This window comes from Cervus canadensis, chromosome 5 (genome assembly GCF_019320065.1).
Source record: "Cervus canadensis isolate Bull #8, Minnesota chromosome 5, ASM1932006v1, whole genome shotgun sequence".
NCBI lineage: Eukaryota > Metazoa > Chordata > Mammalia > Artiodactyla > Cervidae > Cervus > Cervus canadensis.
Window position 1 is genome coordinate 55,723,335 of NC_057390.1, and position 19,928 is coordinate 55,743,262.

Here is a 19,928-nt window from a genome sequence, read left to right on the forward strand (position 1 = left end):
AACATGAGTATAGATATTTCTCCAGGATCCTATTTTTTTATTTTCTTTGGATATACACCCAGAAGTGTGATTGCTGAAATATATGGTAGTTCTAGGTTCAGTTTTTGAGAATCATCCATATTTCTTGTCATAGTTTCTGTAACCATTTATATCTTCATGAACAGTGCACAAGGAGTTTCTTTTTTTCCATATCCTTGCCAATATGTACCTCTTACCTGTTTAATGATAACCATTATAACAGGTGTAAGGTAATATCACATTATGATTTTAATTTGCCTGATTAGTAACAGATCACCTTTCATGTATTTTTTGGCCACTTGTATTTCTTTTTTGGAAAAAATTATCTAGTCTGATCATCTCTCTATTTTTTTAATCAGATTATTCTTTGCTATTAAGCTGTATTGGTTTCTTGTGTACTTTGGATATTAACCCCTAATCAGAAAGATGATATGCAATTTTTTTTCCCCCATTCTGTAGGTTGCCTGTTTCACTCATTGCTTTTTCTGTTTCCTGTGTTTTTGGTATCATGGTCACAAGTTTTTGCAAACACAAATGTTAAGTAGCTTTTTCCATTTGTTTTCTTCTAGGAGCTTTATGTCGAGTCTTATGTTTATGTTTTGAATCTATTTTGAGCTTTTTTTTGTGTGAGTGGCATCAGTTAGGAGCCCAATATTTTTTTCTTCTGTATGTGGCTATGCATTTTCTCCTCCATAAAACCGTTTATTAAACATACTATTCTTTCCTTATTGAGTATTTGTGATTATCTTATTAAGTATTTTTTACCATATATGCCAGGGTTTATATATAAGCTCTTGATCCACTGCACTGATTTATGTATATATTTTTATACTGTTTTAAAACAGTGTTTTGATTACTGTAATAATAAAAGTTGCATTTTGCTTGGTAATATAGTTTGAAATCAAGAAGTGTGATGCTTCTGCTTTGTTTTTGTTTTGGAGAATTGATTTGAATACTTTTCATCTTTAGTTATTCCCTGTGAATTTGGGAATATTTTTTCACTTCTGCTAAAATTTTCCTTGGAATTGAAATTTGGATTGAATTAAATTGAAATTATAGATGACTGGGTAGTATGAAAAATTTAACAATATTAATTCTTCCAATGTATGTGTCTTCTCCAATTACTTTTACTACAGTCATTCATTTTATAGTGAAGAAAGCTCTCATCTCTTTGGTTAAATGCATTCTAAGCAGTTCTATTGTGAATGAAACTGTTTATTTTATTTTTTTCAGGTATTTCATTGTAAACATATAGAAATGCAACATGTTTTATATATTGATTTTGTATTCTGTAACTTTACTAAATATGATGATTAGTTCTAATATATTTTGGTGGAGTCTGTAGAATTGTCTATATATAAGTTATCTCATCAGAAAACAGAGAGAATTTACTTATTTCTTTCTGATTTGGATGACTATATTTTTATTGCCTAACTGCAGTCAAGGATTTCAAGTTAATATGTCTTAGAGAAGAAACTTTCAACATCTCTAGAGATGATTATATAATTTCACCTTTTATCCATACAATAAACACATAACATTCATTGATTCACATGTGTTGAACCATTCTTTCACATCAAAGATAAATTCCCACTTGATCATGATGTATGACCCCAATGGTCATTTCCCAAATGTCTTGATAACACTGGACATTATCATTGTTTCTACTTTTTCCAATTTAAAATAAAAAGGCACTGTTGTTTCATTTTGTTTATTTAATTTTGTACTGTGTGCTCAGTCATGTCTGACTCTTTTGTGACCCCATTATCCCACCAGGCTCCTCTGTCCATGGGATTTTCCAGGCAAGAATACTGGAATGGGTTGCCATTTCCTTCTCCAGGGGATCTTTCCAGTCCAGGGATTGAACCCTCTTGCATCTCCTGCATTGGCGGATGGATTGGGTTCTTCACTACTGCACCATATTAATTTAAACATTATATATGCTTTTGAACTCTTTCTTAACATCCCCCTAGTGGTAAAGAATCTGCCTACCAATGCAGGAGACACAAAATACGTGGGTTCAATCCCTGGGTCAGGAAGATCCTCTGGAGGAGGAAATGCCAACACGCTCCTGTGATGTATCCTGGAAAGTTCCATGGACAGAGGAGCCTGGGAGGCTATAGTCTATAGGGCCACAGAGAGTAGGACATAACTGAGCAGCTAAGTACACACATACATGCTTTTGGACTTTTTCTTAAGATTAAGACTTTTTCACACTTTCATGTTGAAGCTTGCATAATTCTTTTCAATTTACTTTTAAGATACACTTTTAAACTAAGAGAAGAATCTCTGCTAACATGTGTTGTAAACAATTTCCTCATATATCTTTCTTAATCTGTAAGAAGAGTTTTATTTTAATATAGAGATTAATTTTTTTACAATCAGTTTATTTTGACATATTGTCACATTCTTCTAGTTTATGTCTCACACAAATATCAAATCTGCCTATAACTGTTTTTGTGTAAAATAAGAGGTAGTGATCTAATTCACATTTTACAGAAATCAATATAGCTTTTAATATTGATTTAAAATTTTCATTATATTTCATTTATACATCTATCTGCATCTGCCATAATAATTATTAAAAATTATAATAGAATGGCCTACATTGATGCAACCAGTTTTCTTTCAACATTTTCCAAGTTATCCCCAAGTATAATTTTTAGGCTAATTCTATCAAGTTTATAATAAAAGCTATAGGGATGGTGGTTGTAAATTAATTGTGCATATTAATTTGTGAAGATTTGTTATTCTATATATGCTGAAAGACATCAAGTGATTCAGTTTACCTATATAGTATTTATATATCTACATCCATAAGTAAAATCAGTCTATATCTGTGTTGTATATGTTCAATATTTATAGTTGCATAACAGTTTCTGATGTAAGTACTGAATATATTTTAAAAATTACACTTTTTCCCCCTTAGCTCAGGAAAATATAAAATAACATAGAAAGGATCTGTTAATTCTATCCGTTAAGTTACTTTTTAGTTCACTGGTGGATATTTGAAAAGCAGAATATACAGAAAAAGGAAGTAAATGCAATTATAAAAAAAAAAGACGGAGTTTAATCTTAGAAGTCAGAGACAACTCGGTTTAATATATTACCTAGGTAAACATTTTGTAACATTAGTTCATGTCTGACCATGGGTGCATGAGTGCCAAGTCACTTTAGTCGTGTCCAACTCTGTAACTCTATGGTCTATCGTCCCCTGGGCTCCTCTCTCCATGGGATTCTCCAGTCAGGAATACTGGAGTGTGGTTGCTATGCCCTACTTCAGGGGATCTTCTTGACTCAGAGATCGAATCTTTGTATCTTATGTCTCCCGCACTGGCAGATGGACATTCATCACTAGTGCTAACTGGGAAGCCCCAGTTTATGTCTTATTTGGGCATTATAATATTGCTGCTCTCATGTAGGTGGTTTAGAGTCTAGAATATGTCTAGCATAGGACAGTTTTCTTATTATTATTATCTAAAAATAGTTGTATAGAGTACTTAAGTAACAACAATTTTAAAGATGAACTATAGTAAAAACATAAGGTTTGTGCAGTACTAGTATGTTAATTTATGCAATCAATAACACAACTGCCAATGCAGGAGATGTAAGAGATGTGGTTTCAATCCCTGGATCAGGAGAGTCCCTGGAGGTGGTCATGGCAACCCACTCCAGTAGACTTGTTTAGAGAATCCCATGGACAGAGGAGCCTGACAGACTACAGTCCATAGGATCACAAAGAGTCAGACATGACTGAAGTGACTTAGCACACAACATCAATATAAAAAAGAAAAAAAAAATTACCATTACCTCCACAGACAAAAAAATTTCTTTTGGAAAAATATAACATTTATTTTTGTATATAAATTTATGCTCAGTTGGAATTGTAAGTATACTTTCTTTGCATGGTAAAGAATAGCTATATTAAACCTTCAAAACTATTTAAACCAACAGCTAAATTATAAAACACTTAAGGGAAATTTTAATCTGATAGCTGATTCCAAGACAACATTTTTTATTTACAGTAGCTCTAATCATAAAATATGATTAAAATATAATCAACATTTAAAAATGTTAAATAGCCAGGGAAAATGAGCATAAACATACATAAAACTGTAGAAAAATCATTAAATCTTACTAGAGAACATTTTTAAAATGGATAAATGGAAGAATTTGTTTTCTCCAAATTAATTGTTAATCAAAAACTATGAGGTTCTGAGTAACCTTGAGGTACTGCTCCCTGTCATTGACCTCTTCTCATGAAAATTGCCACATTCACAGCTGTCTTAATGGGGCAATTCACAGGATACCAAAAGACCATTTGATAGAGTAAAGAAGTGGAAACTATTTAAAGAATCTGTATAGAAGAATATCTCTTTGGAAGAGGAAAAACATGAGGAGTAACAGAATAAGCTAAACTTTTAATTTGAGGGCATTCAAGTTATTGTTCAAATTACTACTCCTGAGGAACTCATAGTTAGCAAATCCAGCTATGAAATCTTGAAATAATAGTTAAGCAGAATTAACTGAATTTCTAGAGGATTTTTATCTTCCTTAATACTATGAAATATTATTCTAATGTATGAGTCAGAAGTTCAGACAATGAAGAATCTGCCTGCAATGCAGGAGACCTGGGATCAATCCCTAGGTCAGGGAAGATCCCCTGGAGAAGGGAATGGCAACCCACTACAGTATTCTTGCCTGGAGAATCTTATGGACAGAGGAGCCTGGAGGGCTACAGTCCATGTGGTTGCAAAGAAAGAGTTGGACACAACTGAAAAACTAACACTTTCACTCCACTCCTTAACAACAATAACACAAATCCAAAAGTTTTTGTATACTTTTAGAAATTAAGTGTGAGAAAGTTTATCTTATTCAACACCACATGAACAACATCTATTTATGTGAGTGCATGGGTATGTGTGTGAGAGAGAGACACAGAGAGAGAAATCAAGATCAACTTATCTAACTACAGAAATGTTGATGATTTTCAATAACATAACACCCTCCCCACAGAAAGCATCTTGAAAGAGTATTATTAAATAATAAATAAAAAAAGAGGCAGGTACAATGGTCTAAAGATAGACCATGATTCTTTATAATACTATTTAAATCTCTTAGAAATTTGTTCATCTTTTTTGGGTGTTAGTTCTAGAAGGTCTTGTAGGTCTTCATAGAACCGTTCAACTTCACTTTATTCAGCATTATTGGTCAGGGTATAGACTTGGATTACTATGATGTTGAATGGTTGGCCTTGGAAATGAGCAGACATCATTCTGTCATTTTTGAGATTGGTTCTAACTATTGCATTTTAGACTCTTCTGTTGACTATGATGGCTACTCCATTTCTTCTAAAGGATTCTTGCCCACAGTAGTAGGTATAATGGACATCTGAGTTAAATTCACCCATTCCAGTCCATTTTAGTTCACTTATTCCTAAAATGTCAATGTTCACTCTTGCCATCTCCTGTTTAACCACTTCCAATTTGACTTGATTCATGGACCTAACATTCCAGGTTCCTATGCAATATTGCTCTTTACAGCATCAGGCCTTACCTCTATCACCAGTCATATCCACAGCTGGGTGTTGTTTTTCCTTTGGCTCCATCTCTTCATTCTTTCTGGAGTTATTTCTCCAACTATCTCCAATAGCATATTGGGCACCTATTGACCAGGGGAGTTCATCTTTCAGTGTCCCATCTTTTTGCTTTTTCATGCTATTTATGGGTCCTCAAGGCAAGCGCACCAAAATGGTTTGCCATTCCTTTGTCCAGTGGACCATGTTTTGTCAGAACTTTCTGCCGTGACCTGTCCATCTTGGGTGGTCCTACATGGCATAGCTCATAGTTTCATTGAGTTAGGTCAAGCTGTGATCTATGTGATCAGTTTGGTTAGTTTTCTGTGACTGTGGTTTTAGTCTGTCTGCCCTCTGATGGAGAAGGATAAGAAGCTTCAGGAAGCTTCTGAATGGGAGAGACTGACTGAGGGGGAAACTGGGTCTTGCTTGGATGGGCAGGGCCATGCTGAGTAAATCTTTAATCCAATTTGCTGTTGATGGGTGTGGGGGACTGTTTTCTCTGTTGTTTGACCTGAGGCCAAACTGTGGTGGAGGTAATGAAAATAATGGTGACCTCCCTCAAAGGTTCTGTCCATGCACTGCTGCACTCATTTCCTCTGACCCTGCAACAGGTCCCCATGAACTCACGCCTCTACAGGAGACTCCTGAACACTCTCAGGCAAGTCTGGGTCTGTCTCTTGTGGGGTGTCACTGCTCCTTTCTCCTGAGAAGGAAATCTAGGTGAGGGGAGAGGGGAAGATGAGGCAGTTATCAGGCCAAGAGACCATTTACTCTGACAACAATGATACCTGCTTCCAAAGAATCTTTGTTCCAGGAGTCCCAGGCACTTTAAGACATCTCTCTGAATAGCTACACATCCTTTCCTTGTAGATAGCTCTCCTCCCAAATTTTCTTCTTGTAAAAATAATTTACCCTCAGTGGTAACTGTACCCCCAAAGTATAGTATATTGTTCAGAAAGGCTGGGAATCACTGCTCTTGCAAATTGATGACCTGGCCAGGAGCTGGGGCTGGGTGAATGGCTGGACAGCTTGGCGATCCCGCCTGGGTGGCAGGCACCAATGAACTCAGGGCTCCTGCGGCACCGGCAGCGTCTGTAGAAACACCAGCAGTTCACCCACCTCTCAGGCGGCCACAGCCTCCATTTCTCTTTATTTTTGACTGTGCTGGGTCTTCCCTGCTGCATTCCGGCTTTCTCTAGTTGCGGTGAGCAGAGGCTACTCGCTAACAGCATTGTATGGGCTTCTCAAAGCGGTGGCATCTTTTGTTGAGGAGCACAGGCTCGGTAGTTGTGGTGCTTGGGCTTGGCTGCCCCGTGTCATGTGAGGTATGGTACCATATGATTAATTGAGGTGTTGTCCTCCTCACGCTCAGCCAAAGATGCAGCAGGTAGGGATGAATTCGACTCCTGGTCCTGGTTCTGGCTGCGGCTCCACAAAATGAATCTATCTACCCCTGCCCCCACCCCAACTTTGGCAACACACAAGTTTTGCCAGAACTTCTAAATCCAACAAGCAGGATTTAGAAAAGACAGAGGAACCAGAGATCAAATTCCCAACACCCATTGGATCAATGAAAAAACAAGAGAGTTCCAGAAAAAATATCTATCTACTTCTGCATTATTGACTACACCAAAGCCTTTGACTGTGTGGATCACTACAAACTGTGGACAATTCTTCAAGAGATGGGAATACCAGACCACCTGACTTGCCTCCTGAGAAATCTGTATGCAGGTCAAGAAGCAACAATTAGAACTGTACATGGAAAAACAGACTGGTTTCAAATAGGGAAAGGAGTATGTCAAGGCTGTATATTGTCACTGTGCTTATTTAACTTATATGCAGAGTACATCATGAGAAACACTGGGCTGGAAGAAGCACAAGCTGGAATCAAGATTGCCGGGAGAAATATCAGTAACCTCAGATAGGCAGATGACACCACCCTTATGGCAGAAAGCAAAGAAGAACCAAAGAGCCTCTTCATGAAAATGAAAGAGGAGAGGGAAAAAAATGGCTTAAAACTCAACATTCAGAAAATTAAGATCATGGCATCCGGCCCCATCACTTCATGGCAAATAGATGGGGAAACAACAGAAACAGTGACAGACTTTATTTTCTTGGGCCCCAAAACCACACAGAAGGTGACTGCCACCATGAAATTAAAAGATGTTTGCTCTTGGAAGAAAAGCTATGACCAACCTAGACAGCATATTAAAAAGCAGAGACATTACTCTGCCATCAAAGGTCTGTCTAGTCAAAGTTATGGTTTTTCCAGAGTTGGACTATAGTGAGAGTTGGACTATAAAGAAAGCTGAGCACCAAAGAATTGATGTTTTTGAACTGTATTGTTGACTCTTGAGAGTCCCTGGGGCTGCCAGGAGATCCAACTATTCAATCCTAAAGAAAATCATCCTGAATATTCACTGGAAGGACTGATGAAGCTGAAACTCCAATAATTTGGCCACCTGATATGAAGAATTGACTCATTGGAAAAGACCCTGATGCTGGGAAATATTGAAGGCAGGAGGAGAAGGGGACAACAGAGGATGAGATGGTTGGATGGCATCACTGACTCAGTGGATATGAGTTTGAGCAAGCTCCAGGAGTTGGTGACAGCCAGGGAAGCCTGGCAAGCTGCAGTCCATGGGGTCGCAAAGAGTCGGACATGACTGGGCGAGTGAACTGATGGACTGGACTGTTCAGTTCAGTTCATTTTAGTTTTTCAGTCATTTCTGACTCTGAGACCCCAGGCACTGCAGCATGCCAGGCTTCCCTGTCCATCACCAACTCCCAGAAGTTGCTCAAACTCATATCCATCCAATACGTGATGCCATCTAACCATCTTATCCTCTGTTGTTCCCTTCTCCTCCTGCCTTCAGTCCTTCCCAGCATCAGGGTCTTTTCCAATGAGATGGTTCTTCACATCAGGTAGCCAAAATATTGGTCTGCAATGGCCACTATAGTCTATGGAATTCTCCAGGCCAGAATACTTGAGTGGGTAGCCTTTCCCTTCTTCAGGTGATCTTTCCAACCTAGGAATCGAACCCAGGTCTCCCGTGTTGCAGGTGGATTCTTTACCAACTGAGCCACAAGGGAAGCCCAAGAATACTAGAGTGGGTAGCCTATTCCTTCTCCAGTGGATCTTCCTGACCCAGGAATCAAACCGGGGTCTCCTGCATTGCAGGTGGGTTCTTTACCAACCAACTATAAGGGAAGCCTCACCTGTAGGAAATTATCCTTTTAATGGAATTAAAATGTTGCTTTATCATTTTTCTTGCAATCATCCATAATTTATTTTCCCTTTTTGGGGGAAGGTGGCTTTGTCTTGACATAATTTGAAACAAAAAGCAAGAAGTATAACAAGAAAATCACATATACCTTTTACACAGATTCCCCAACTATGGCCCATTTTTCTTCTTTACATTTTGCTCCATTTCCCCCTTTTTCATTCTCTCTCTATAAATACACCAGAAATATATATTTGCATATACCATTATGTCTGTGAATATATTATAAATAATTTTTCCTGATTATTATTTTAAGTACTTTGAACACTTTATGCCCCTTTGAACAAATGAGTGAATAAAATATTTTTGTACTTAGTGGTGTCTGAGTCTTTGAGAATTCATGGATTGTAGCCTGCCAGGCCCCTCTGCCCATGGAATTTTCCCAACAAGAATAATGGAGTGGGTTGTCATTTCCTCATCCAGGGGGTCTTTCTGACACTCATAGATAATTTAATGTTTATATCCCAAGGGTAAACAAAAAATTTCATAACCACAGGGAAGTTTTCAAAATTAGGAAATGTAGCATAAATACAACAATATTATCTAAAAATTCATATTCACGTTTCTTAAGATGTATCAGTCTTTAATGGTCTTTTTCCTCCTTCCATGCCACATTGCATGTAATCATCATGTCTCTCTAGTCTAATCTTAAGTAGATTCTGAGCATAGAAATGTTTTTTTCTTTGCTTTATATTTTCCCATATTTTAATTGCAGTAAGACTTTTGAGATACATACAAGTAAAAGCAGATTTAATTTCAAAATATCAGTAAATATTCATACTGATTTAAATGATTACACATGTGTAAAACAAAATTAGAAATTACAATGAATTTTTGTGGAAATAAGTGTATTACCATCAAATAGTTTCAAAAAACATGATAAACTAAGGAATCTGTATTTATTTTTGCATGTGTATAAATTCTCTATTTATATAAATTTTTCTTTTAGACAAAATTGCATTGTTGTTTAGTCACTAACTCATGTCCAACCCTTTGCAAACCCATGGACTACAACACAATAGGCTTTCCTGTCCTTCACTATCTCCTGGAGTTTGCTAAAACTGATCTCCATTGAGTCAGTGATGCCAGTCAACCATCTCATCCTTTGTTACCCTGTTCTCCCATCCTCCATCTTTCCTAGCATCAGGACCTTTTCCAATGAGTTGGTTCTTAGTATCAGGTAGCCAAGGTATTGGAGTGTCAGCTTCAGCATCAGTTCTTCCAATGAATATTCAGAATTGATTTCCTTTAGAATGACTGGTTTAATCTCCTTACTGTCCAAAGAACTCTTAAGAATCTTTTTCAACACCACAATCCAAAAGCTTCAATACTTCAGCACTCAAACTCTTTATGATCCAACTCTCCCATCTGTACATGACTACTGGAAAAACCATTACTTTTCTTTTTTTTTTTTAGATTTTAGGAAATTAAATAATATTTTCATTAAAATCACAGAGAAATTTTCTTATTTGAGCTAATGTTAGAGTATGTAACTTTCCTTATGTTCCCCTTAAAAATCCACTGCTTGAGAGGAATATCTATAAATATATTTATAAGCTTTAAAACTATAGAAAGTTCAAACAGGCAATCAATACTTTTGAGTGCCAAGTATGTAAAAAAGAATAGAGAATGCAATGGTGGTGGAGGTGTTTTAAGTTGGCTATTACCATACTAAGTAGAAACTGCTACAGCCATAGTTGTGCTTTTCCAGTGCAGAAATCTTTTGTTATTTGTCCTTTATATTTTCAAACCCAAAGCCTGATTATAATCTTGCAGATAGGAAGCAGTTAAATTCTATGCTTAATTTATACATGGAATTGCTAACCTGGTTGAAAAACTGTGGTTAAAGAATATATATATATACAATTTAAATTAAATAAAGAATGGGTATACAAAATGTTCAGAAAAAAGAAACAAAAAGAACATGCAAAAGTCACATGCCTTAAATCACAAAACAATTGCTTTCAATGGCAATTATTTGTTGAACCTAACTTTTTTTTTTTTTATGACACTTAATAGTACCCTGTAGAAACAAAGATTAAGCATATTGGAGTAAACTCTAAGAAGGAGAAAGAAAAAAATTAAATGAACACTATTTTTTCCTCTCTATATTCTAAGGTAGTGGGCCTTCTCCCATGCTTGCCAGCTCTTAACACAGTCTTTAAAAAACTGAAGAAAATTCAGTAGCTTTTTTTTTTTTTTTTTTCTTATAAGGCCATTTAGCCTCAAAGGAAACATATTCTGTAGGTATTTTCATATTTTGTTTACAACTGAAGCCTCATGATTAGGATACAAGAGAGAATAAAAATGTTTTCTTTTCCTTTTCAACATGAAATGAGTGCTAAGATTTTGATGTAATGTTTTTGGATCCTCTAAAACTTCAAATATTTCCCAAACCTTGGGAGGGTTAAACAATAGATATTCAAATTTGTGTGGCATACTGAAGTAGCAACTGAGATACATAGAAATTTAGGAGAGGGACTCCATTAACATATTAAAAATGACAACTTCGAAAACTGGTGTTTTCTCTGTCACTTAGGTAATGTTTTTGTAGTGATAGATTAACAATGTATGGAAAAAATATAGAATTGCTGGTAAAATTATCCTTCTTGGAGAGATACAAAATTGGATCATTCATGGTTTCAGTTAGCATAATATAGTCAGCCTTTCTCATTCTCTCTCTTTCCCTTGCTGACTTAAAACAAATGGCTTCCTATTATTTCTCTATCAAAACATTGGCTTATTCAGAATCAACACTGAATTACAATTAGAGATCTGCAACCATGGTGAGTCACTTGCAAGTACTCTGCACAATGGAAGAGTTGACAGTTCATCATGTACTGGCTTTTCAAAGAATGAATGCTAAGAGTATCTCATTGGCTGACCTCTTGCTAGAAAAGATGAGAAAGTTTTTCTTTTGGGGAGAGCAGAGACAACACTTCCCGACAAAGGTCCATCTAGTCAAAGCTATGATTTTTCCAGTAGTCATGTACATATGTGAGAATTGAACCATAAAGAAAGCTGAGCACCAAGTAATTGATACTTTTGAACTGTAGTGATGGAGAAGATTCTTGAGAGTCCCTTGGACTGCACAAAGATCAAACTAGTCAATCCTAAAGGAAGTCAGTCCTGAATATTCACTGGAAGGACTGATGCTAAAGCTAAAGCTCCAATACTTTGGCCACCTGGCTGTGAAGAACTGACTTACTGGAAAACCCTGATGCTTTGGAAATATTGAAGGCAGGAGGAAAAGGGGAAAACAAAGAATGATATGGCTGGATGGCATCACTGACTTGATGGATATGTGTTTGAGCAAGCTCCGGGAGTTGGTGATGGACAGAGAAGCCTGGCATGCTGCAGTCCTTGGGGTCGCAAAGTGTTGGACACGACTGAGTGACTGAACTGGACTGAACTGAACTGATTTTCATAGGAAATGAGCTCTCCCTTTACTGGCCTCCTGGCTACTTTTTTGAGTTTTTGTTCATTAATTTTTATATTTCCCCCCTTTGATCAAGCTATTTCTCTCAAAGCAACAGTAATCAAGAGTTAATTTTTTTGCTTTCAACAGCTTCTCCCCCCACATGCAAGAAAGGACTTTCCCTGGGCTTAATGTCCCACATCAGAAGGAAATTTCCCAAACTGAAAACTTACTGATGTCACATTCAGTTAATAAGGATTGTTAGGAAGGAAAACTCTTAGGTATAGTTTATCAAATGTCACTGCTATAAAAATCATAGACATTGGAGTAATATGAAGCATTATATTATAACCAAATATTTGGTGGACAAACTTCCAACAGGCCTGATTCAAATGTCTTAAGAAAGCTCTATCATAAGTTGTCATCAGTTTCAATTCCCAGAAACATTTACTTTAAGTTTACCAGATGATGTGCAGATCCAGTAAGAATTTGATGCTCTCTTTATCTTTGTCCTGGAAATTCTAGAGTCTATTTCCTGGAATTCAGTGGCACCAGGGTTGGTTAGCAGTACCTGATAGGAACATTTCCAATGAAGTTAAAGAGAGTACTTCTGGGGGTGTCTTTTCCAATAGATGAAATCTCTAAAGTGAAAGGTATGATGTTCAGGGTCTTTTTCTCCTGAGAAAACAATGTGAATGATTGTTATATCAAAATATGGTTACTTTTAATAGAAATAATATGACTTCTGTATTATTTCAGCCAAAACGTTTGTTCAGGTTTTCCCGTAAGATGCAATGGGAAAATTTGAATGAATTTTTTGGCAAAATCAATAATATTGGAACATTTCTATTTTTATTACTTGTGTATTAAAAGAACCAAGTGCATCAATGTCCTGTAACTATCTCAAAGGATCAGAGTTTATGAGTTACAAAAGGAATGGATCTGATGTTTAGGAAGATCGAAGCATGCTTTTGGCAAAAGAATTTGGACTTTTGCCAATTAAGTCTTAAGAGTGTGGTAGACTAAACAGAGAATTGATGGTGGCTAGTACAATCAAACTCTTATAAAACTGTCCAACTGCACACCCTTTCTTATGTGCCTGAGTGACAAAATGGAGTCCTCAATTATTGTAAATTTTAGAGGACTTCCATAGTAAAGACAATACATTCCAAAAGAATTTTGCCCACAGAAGAAGCAGTAACCTGTCTGCAAAGGAAAACTTTAGTCTAGAGTGAAAACATACAGAACATGACTAAACATATATCCATGAGACTGAGAATGTAGAAAAAAATCCCATTGCCAATATTCAAATGGTCTATTAGGTAATTGAAAGAATTTTGAACAGTATGAACAGGCTTTCTTGCTTTGTACTTTGGACCAATGGGACAGTGAAGTAGGCACTTTTAACAAACTTCTTAATCTTTCTCCAGCAATATTGACTCATGAATGCTATTATTTAGTCATTAGAACATTGGTTTAATGCATGCACAGTGGTTAAGAATTGGAATTTTAGTCACTCTTGTAATACTGGGTTGCTATTTGGTATAAATAAGAGCTTTCTCCTTTTATCAAACTAATGATTATTGAATATCCAATCTTGCTTTTCCTTTATTGAGGCTAAATTGTTGGGTTCTCTAGCAAGGTTTTTCCCAAGGTATCATTTGGGGAAATATCTCTTTGAACCATGACAGTAGTTTGGCTGCTATTGGTTCCTTTAAGGTCAGCTTTTTTTTTTTTTTTTTTTTTGGTGGAAACGTCAGCAAGGTGATTTCCCCTAGATTCCAGGGAGTCAAGTTAAAAATGCTCTGGAAGTTAATAATAGTTGAAGTAGCAGGTAAAAATATTGCATTGAATAATTTTGAATATAAGGACAATTTGCAATCTTACTTCTACTAGATGTATGACAGCCATGTTGCTTCTATAATATTCCAAAATTGTGAGCTACTCCAAAAGTATATTTACTATAGGTATAAATAAATACTGGTAGTTTTGCCCTTGGCTAAAGTATAAGCCCATGTAAAAACATATAATTCAGCTTGTTGGGCTGAAGTATCTGTCAGTAAAGATATTACCTCAAAAGGAGCTAAGCATGCCTAGCACAACATTTCAGAGAAGACAATGGCACCCCACTCCAGTACTCTTGCCTGGAAAATCCCATAGATGGAGGAGCCTGGTAGGCTGCAGTCCATGGGGTCGCTAAGAGTCAGACATGACTGAGCAACTTCACTTTCATTTTTCACTTTCATTCATTGGAGAAGGAAATGGCGATCCACTCCAGTGTTCTTGCCTGGAGAATCCCAGGGATGGGGGAGCCTGGTGGGCTGCCGTCTATGGGGTCGCAGAGTCAGACACGACTGAGGTGACTTAGCAGCAGCAGCAGCACAATATTTGCTATTGTCACCTTTAAATAACAACCATCAGTGAACCATGAGAAGTCAGCATTACCCAAGTGAATCTCTAGCAAATCATCGGAATGAGTTAAGGAGATGATCAATAAGTGATAAGCAGTTGTGAGGGACTCAGCCTTTGACAAAGGGGAATAGAATAATAGGATAAGATTATTGTAATGTAAAAGAGTTATATAAGGAGAAGTTAACAAAAGGACTTTATAGGTGTTGAGGTGTTTATTGAGGAACGTTGAATAACATGGGAATTCAGGATGGTTTCTATTGCATGAGTTATAAAAATGATTAAGGAGGAATCCATAACAGTTTACTCAGTGGAATTAACCAAAGGGCAGCGGCAATGATTTCTCTGGGGCAAGGGGAATTCCCTGTGCCACAGGATCTAGCAGCTGGATATAATACACAATGGGTCAATGCTGGTTCCCATGTTTTTTGGTGAGTAGCCCAAGGACATCCCTTCTCTTTTATATGCAAATGGAAAAAGAGAATCTGATAATTCGAATGCCCAAGGGCAGGAGGGTTTATCAAACTCTTCATTAAGGTCTCAAAGTTATATCACCTAGTTCTTCCCTTAAAACTGAGTTAAAGTTTTTGCTCTTTAACAATTTGGATTTGGCCATAAGATTTGGAATCCAATAACCAGCTATACCAGAAAACCTCAAAATTGATACTAGTTTTTAATTTTAGGAAAATTCTGGGGAACTTTGAACACCATGACACCTACTTGGATCTAGGTATAGTCCTTGTCTTGATATCAGAAGTTCTAAATATCAAAACTGGCTTAGGAAAGCTGCAAATTTTTTCTTGGCAACCTTATGTCCCTTGAAAGCTAAGAAGTTTAGCAAGTAGATGCTCTCTTTCTGTGAAGAGTCTTGAGATGAGGAGCAAAAAGGCAAATTACTCACATATTACAAGAAAGTAGTACCCCTAGAGAACTTTAAATTATCGAAATCAGCCTTTAGGATTTGTCAAAATTAAGAAAGACTCTCAGTAAAATCCTGAGACTGTTCAGGCAAACTGTTTTTCTTCTTCAGTTCAGTTCAGTTCAGTCGCTCAGTCATGTCCGACTCTTATCCATCGAGTCGGTGATGCCATCCAACCATCTCATCCTCTGTCATCCCCTTCTCCTCCTGCCTTCAATCTTTCCCAGCATCAGGGTCTTTTCAAATGAATCAGCTCTTCGCATCAGGTGGCCAAAGTATTGGAGTTTCAACTTCAACATCAGTCCTTCCAATGAACACCCAGGACTGATCTGATTTAGGATGGACAGGTTGAATCTCCTTGCAGTCCAAGGGACTCTCAAGAATCTTCTCCAACACCACAGTTAAAAAGCATCAATACTTCAGCGCTCAGCTTTCTTTATAGTCCAACTCTCACATCCATATATGACCACTGGAAAAACCATAGCCTTGACTAGATGGACCTTTGTTGGCAAAGTAATGTCTCTGATTTTTAATATGCTATCTAGGTTGGTCATAACTTTAATTCCAAGGAGTAAGCACCTTTTAATTTCATGGCTGCACTCTCCATCTGCAGTGATTTTGGAGCAAAGAAAAATAAAGTCTGACACTATTTCCACTGTTTCCCCATCTATTTCCCATGAAGTGATGTGACCAGATGCCATGATCGTAGTTTCTGAATGTTGAGCTTTAAGCCAACTTTTTCACTCTCCTCCTTCACTTTCATCAAGAAGCTTTTTAGTTCCTCTTCACTTTCTGCCATAAGGGTAGAGTTGTCTGCATATCTGAGGTTATTGATATTCCTCCTGGCATTCTTGATTCTGGTTTGTGCTTCTTCCAGCCTATCATTTCTCATGATGTACTCTACATAGAAGTTAAATAAGCAGGGTGATAATATACAGCCTTGACGTACTCCTTTTCCTATTTGGAACCAGTCTGTTCTTCCATGTCCAGTTCTAACTGTTGCTTCCTGACCTGCATACAGGTTTCTCAAGAGACAGGTCAGATGGTCTGGTATTCCCATCTTTTCAAGAATTTTCCACAGTTTACTGTGACCTACACAGTCAAAGGCTCTTGGAAACTGCTGGAGCAGACATGAAGAGATACACCATATCTAAGGTAAAAGAAACCCAAGTAAGATGTTAGGTGTTGCAAGAGGGCATCAGAGGGCAGGCACACTGAAACCATTATCACAGAAAAATAGCCAATATGATCACATGGACCACAGCCTTGTCTAACTCAATGAAACTGAGCCATGCCATGTGGGGCCACCCAGGATGGACTGGTCATGGTGGAGAGCTCTGACAAAATGTGGTCCACTGGAGAAGGGAATGGCAAACCACTTCAATATTCTTGTCGTGAGAACCCCATGAACAGTATAAAAAGGCAAAAAGATAGGAGACTGAAAGATTAATCTCACCAGGTCAGTAGCTGCCCAATATGCTACTGGAGATCAGTGGAGAAATAACTCCAGAAAGAATGAAGGGATGGAGCCAAAGCAAAAATAATACCCAGTTGTGGATGTGGCTGATGATAGAAGCAAGGGCCGATGTTGTAAAGAGCAATACTGCATAGGAACCTGGAATGTTAGGTCCATGAATCAAGACAAATTGGAAGTGGTCAAACAGGATATGGCAAGAGTGAACATTGACATTCTAGGAATCAGTGAACTAAGATGGACTGCCATGGGTGAATTTATCTCAGATGACCATTATATCTACTACTGTGGACAGGAATCCCTTAGAAGAAATGGAGTAGCCATCATGGTCAACAGAAGAGTACAAAATGCAGTACTTGGATGCAATCTCAAAAATGACAGAATGATCTCTGTTTGTTTCCAAGGCAAACCATTCAATATCATGGTAATCCAAGTCTATGCCCCAAACAAAAACACCGAAGAAGCTGAAGTTGAACTGTTCGTTGAAGACCTACAAGACCTTCTAGAACTAACACCCAAAAAAGATGTCCTTTTCATCACCGAATCGATGGGCATGAGTTTGAGCAAACTCCAGGAGTTTGTGATGGACAGGGAGGCCTGGCATACTGCGATTCATGAGGTCGCAAAGAGTCGGACACGACTGAGCGGCTGAACTGAACTGAACTGAACTTTCATTATAGGGTACTGGAATGCAAAAGTAGGAAGTCAGGAAACACCTGGAGTAACAGGCAAATTTGGCCTTGGAGTACAGAATGGAGCAGGGCAAAGGCTAACAGAGTTTTGCCAAAAGAACGCATTGGTCATAACAAACACCCTCTTCCAACAACACAAGAGAAGACTCTATACATGGATATAACCAGCTGTCCAACACCAAAATCAGATTGATTATATTGTTTGCAGCCAAAGATGGAGAAGCTCTATACAGTCAGCATAAACAAGACTGGGAGCTGACTGTGGCTCAGATCATGAACTCCTTATTGCCAAATTCAGACTTAAATTGAAGAAAGTGGGGAAAACCACTAGACCATTCATGTATGGCCTAAACCAAATCCCTTATGACTATACAGTGGAAGTGAGAGATAGATTTTAGGGACTAGATCTGATAGAGTGCCTAATGAACTCTGGACGAAGGTTCTTGACATTGTACAGGAGACAGGGATTAAGACCATCCCCATGGAAAAGAAATGCAAAAGGCAAAACGGCTGTTTGAGGAGGCCTTACAAATAGCTGTGAAAGAAGAGAAGTGAAAAGCAAAGGAGAAAAGGAAAGATATTCCCATTTGAATGCAGAGTTCCAAAGAATAGCCAGGAGAGATAAGAAAGCCTTTCTCAGTGATCAATGCAAAGGAAGAGGGGAAAACAATAGAACGGGAAAGACTAGAAGTCTCTTCAAGAAATTTAGAGATACTAAGGGAACATTTTATGCAAAGATGGGTTCGATAAAGGACAGAAATAGTATGGACCAAACAGAAGCAGAAGATATTAAGAAGAGGTGGCAAGAATACACAGAAGAACTGTACAAAAAAGATCTTCACGATCCAGAGAATCACAATGGTGTGATCACTCACCTAGAGCCAGACATCATGGAATGTGAAGTCAGGTGGGCCTTAGAAAGCATCACTACCAGTGGAAAGCTAGTGGAGGTGATGGAATTCCAGTTGAGCTATTTCAAATCCTGAAAGATGATGCTGTGCAAGTGCTGCACTCAATATGCCAGCAAATTCGGAAAACTCAGCAGTGGCCACAGGACTGGAAAAGGTGAGTTTTCATTCCAGTCCCAAAGAAAAGCAATACCAAAAAATGCTCAGACTACCACATAATTGCACTCATCTCACACGCTAGTCAAGTTATGCTCAAAATTCTCCAAGCCAGGCTTCAGCAATACGTGAACCGTGAACTTCCAGATGTTCAAGCTGGTTTTTGAAAAGGCAGAGGAACCAGAGATCAAATTGCCAACATCCTCTGGATCATTGAAAAAGCAAGAGAGTTCCAGAAAAACATCTATTTCTGCTTTATTGACTATGCCAAAGCCTCTAACTGTGTGGATCACAATAAAACCATCTTTATTTACAGGATATTGATTCATTCTAGGAAGAGATTTTGCAGGCTCTGTTTAAATCTTCCTGGGAGGTATGTTGTGAATTTTGACAATATCAGTTGGAGATTTTGCCCCTAAGGAGCATTTTAGTTCATTCAATAGGGACAAATGATCTGTTTTTCAAGAATCATCTCTGGCATCATCAGAGATGGAAGCAGTAAAAAAAAAAAAAGTAGAATGGTCATTTAATTATCTGGTTGGCTGCTTTGAGGACTACTGTTGAATTCTGGGGTCATTTCACACATTTTGAAGAAAGAAATTCTGGAATGATATTCCTTTAAGAAACCTTGGCCTAGTAAGTGGATAGGGAAGAGAAACCAAGAAGAAAAATTTGTGTCTGTCTCAAAGGGTCTAAACAAAAAGGGCGTGTTATTTATATTCAGAGAAAAGAAACTCTCGAGATTCATTTTTGAAGTGTTTTAGAACTTTGAGGAAAGGGCTATTCTACACTGGCTGGTGGGGGTGGGGGACAATGAGTATTGGGATTGTGGCTCTAGTATCAAATTATGACTGGCAAAGATTTTCCCCAAGCTGGATAAATGTTTCTCAAACCCAATTAAGAGAGAGGCTTGGGAAGAGACCCTATATATTCTTGAGGGTTGGGAGGCTGTTGTAAAAGCTACTGGTTGGAAGGCTGATGGTACCTGAAGAACTTAAATTTGTAACAATCTCTTTTCCAATGTCCTGAATCTGTGAAATAATAGCAGAAACTGGAAAAAAGATTTTCCTTT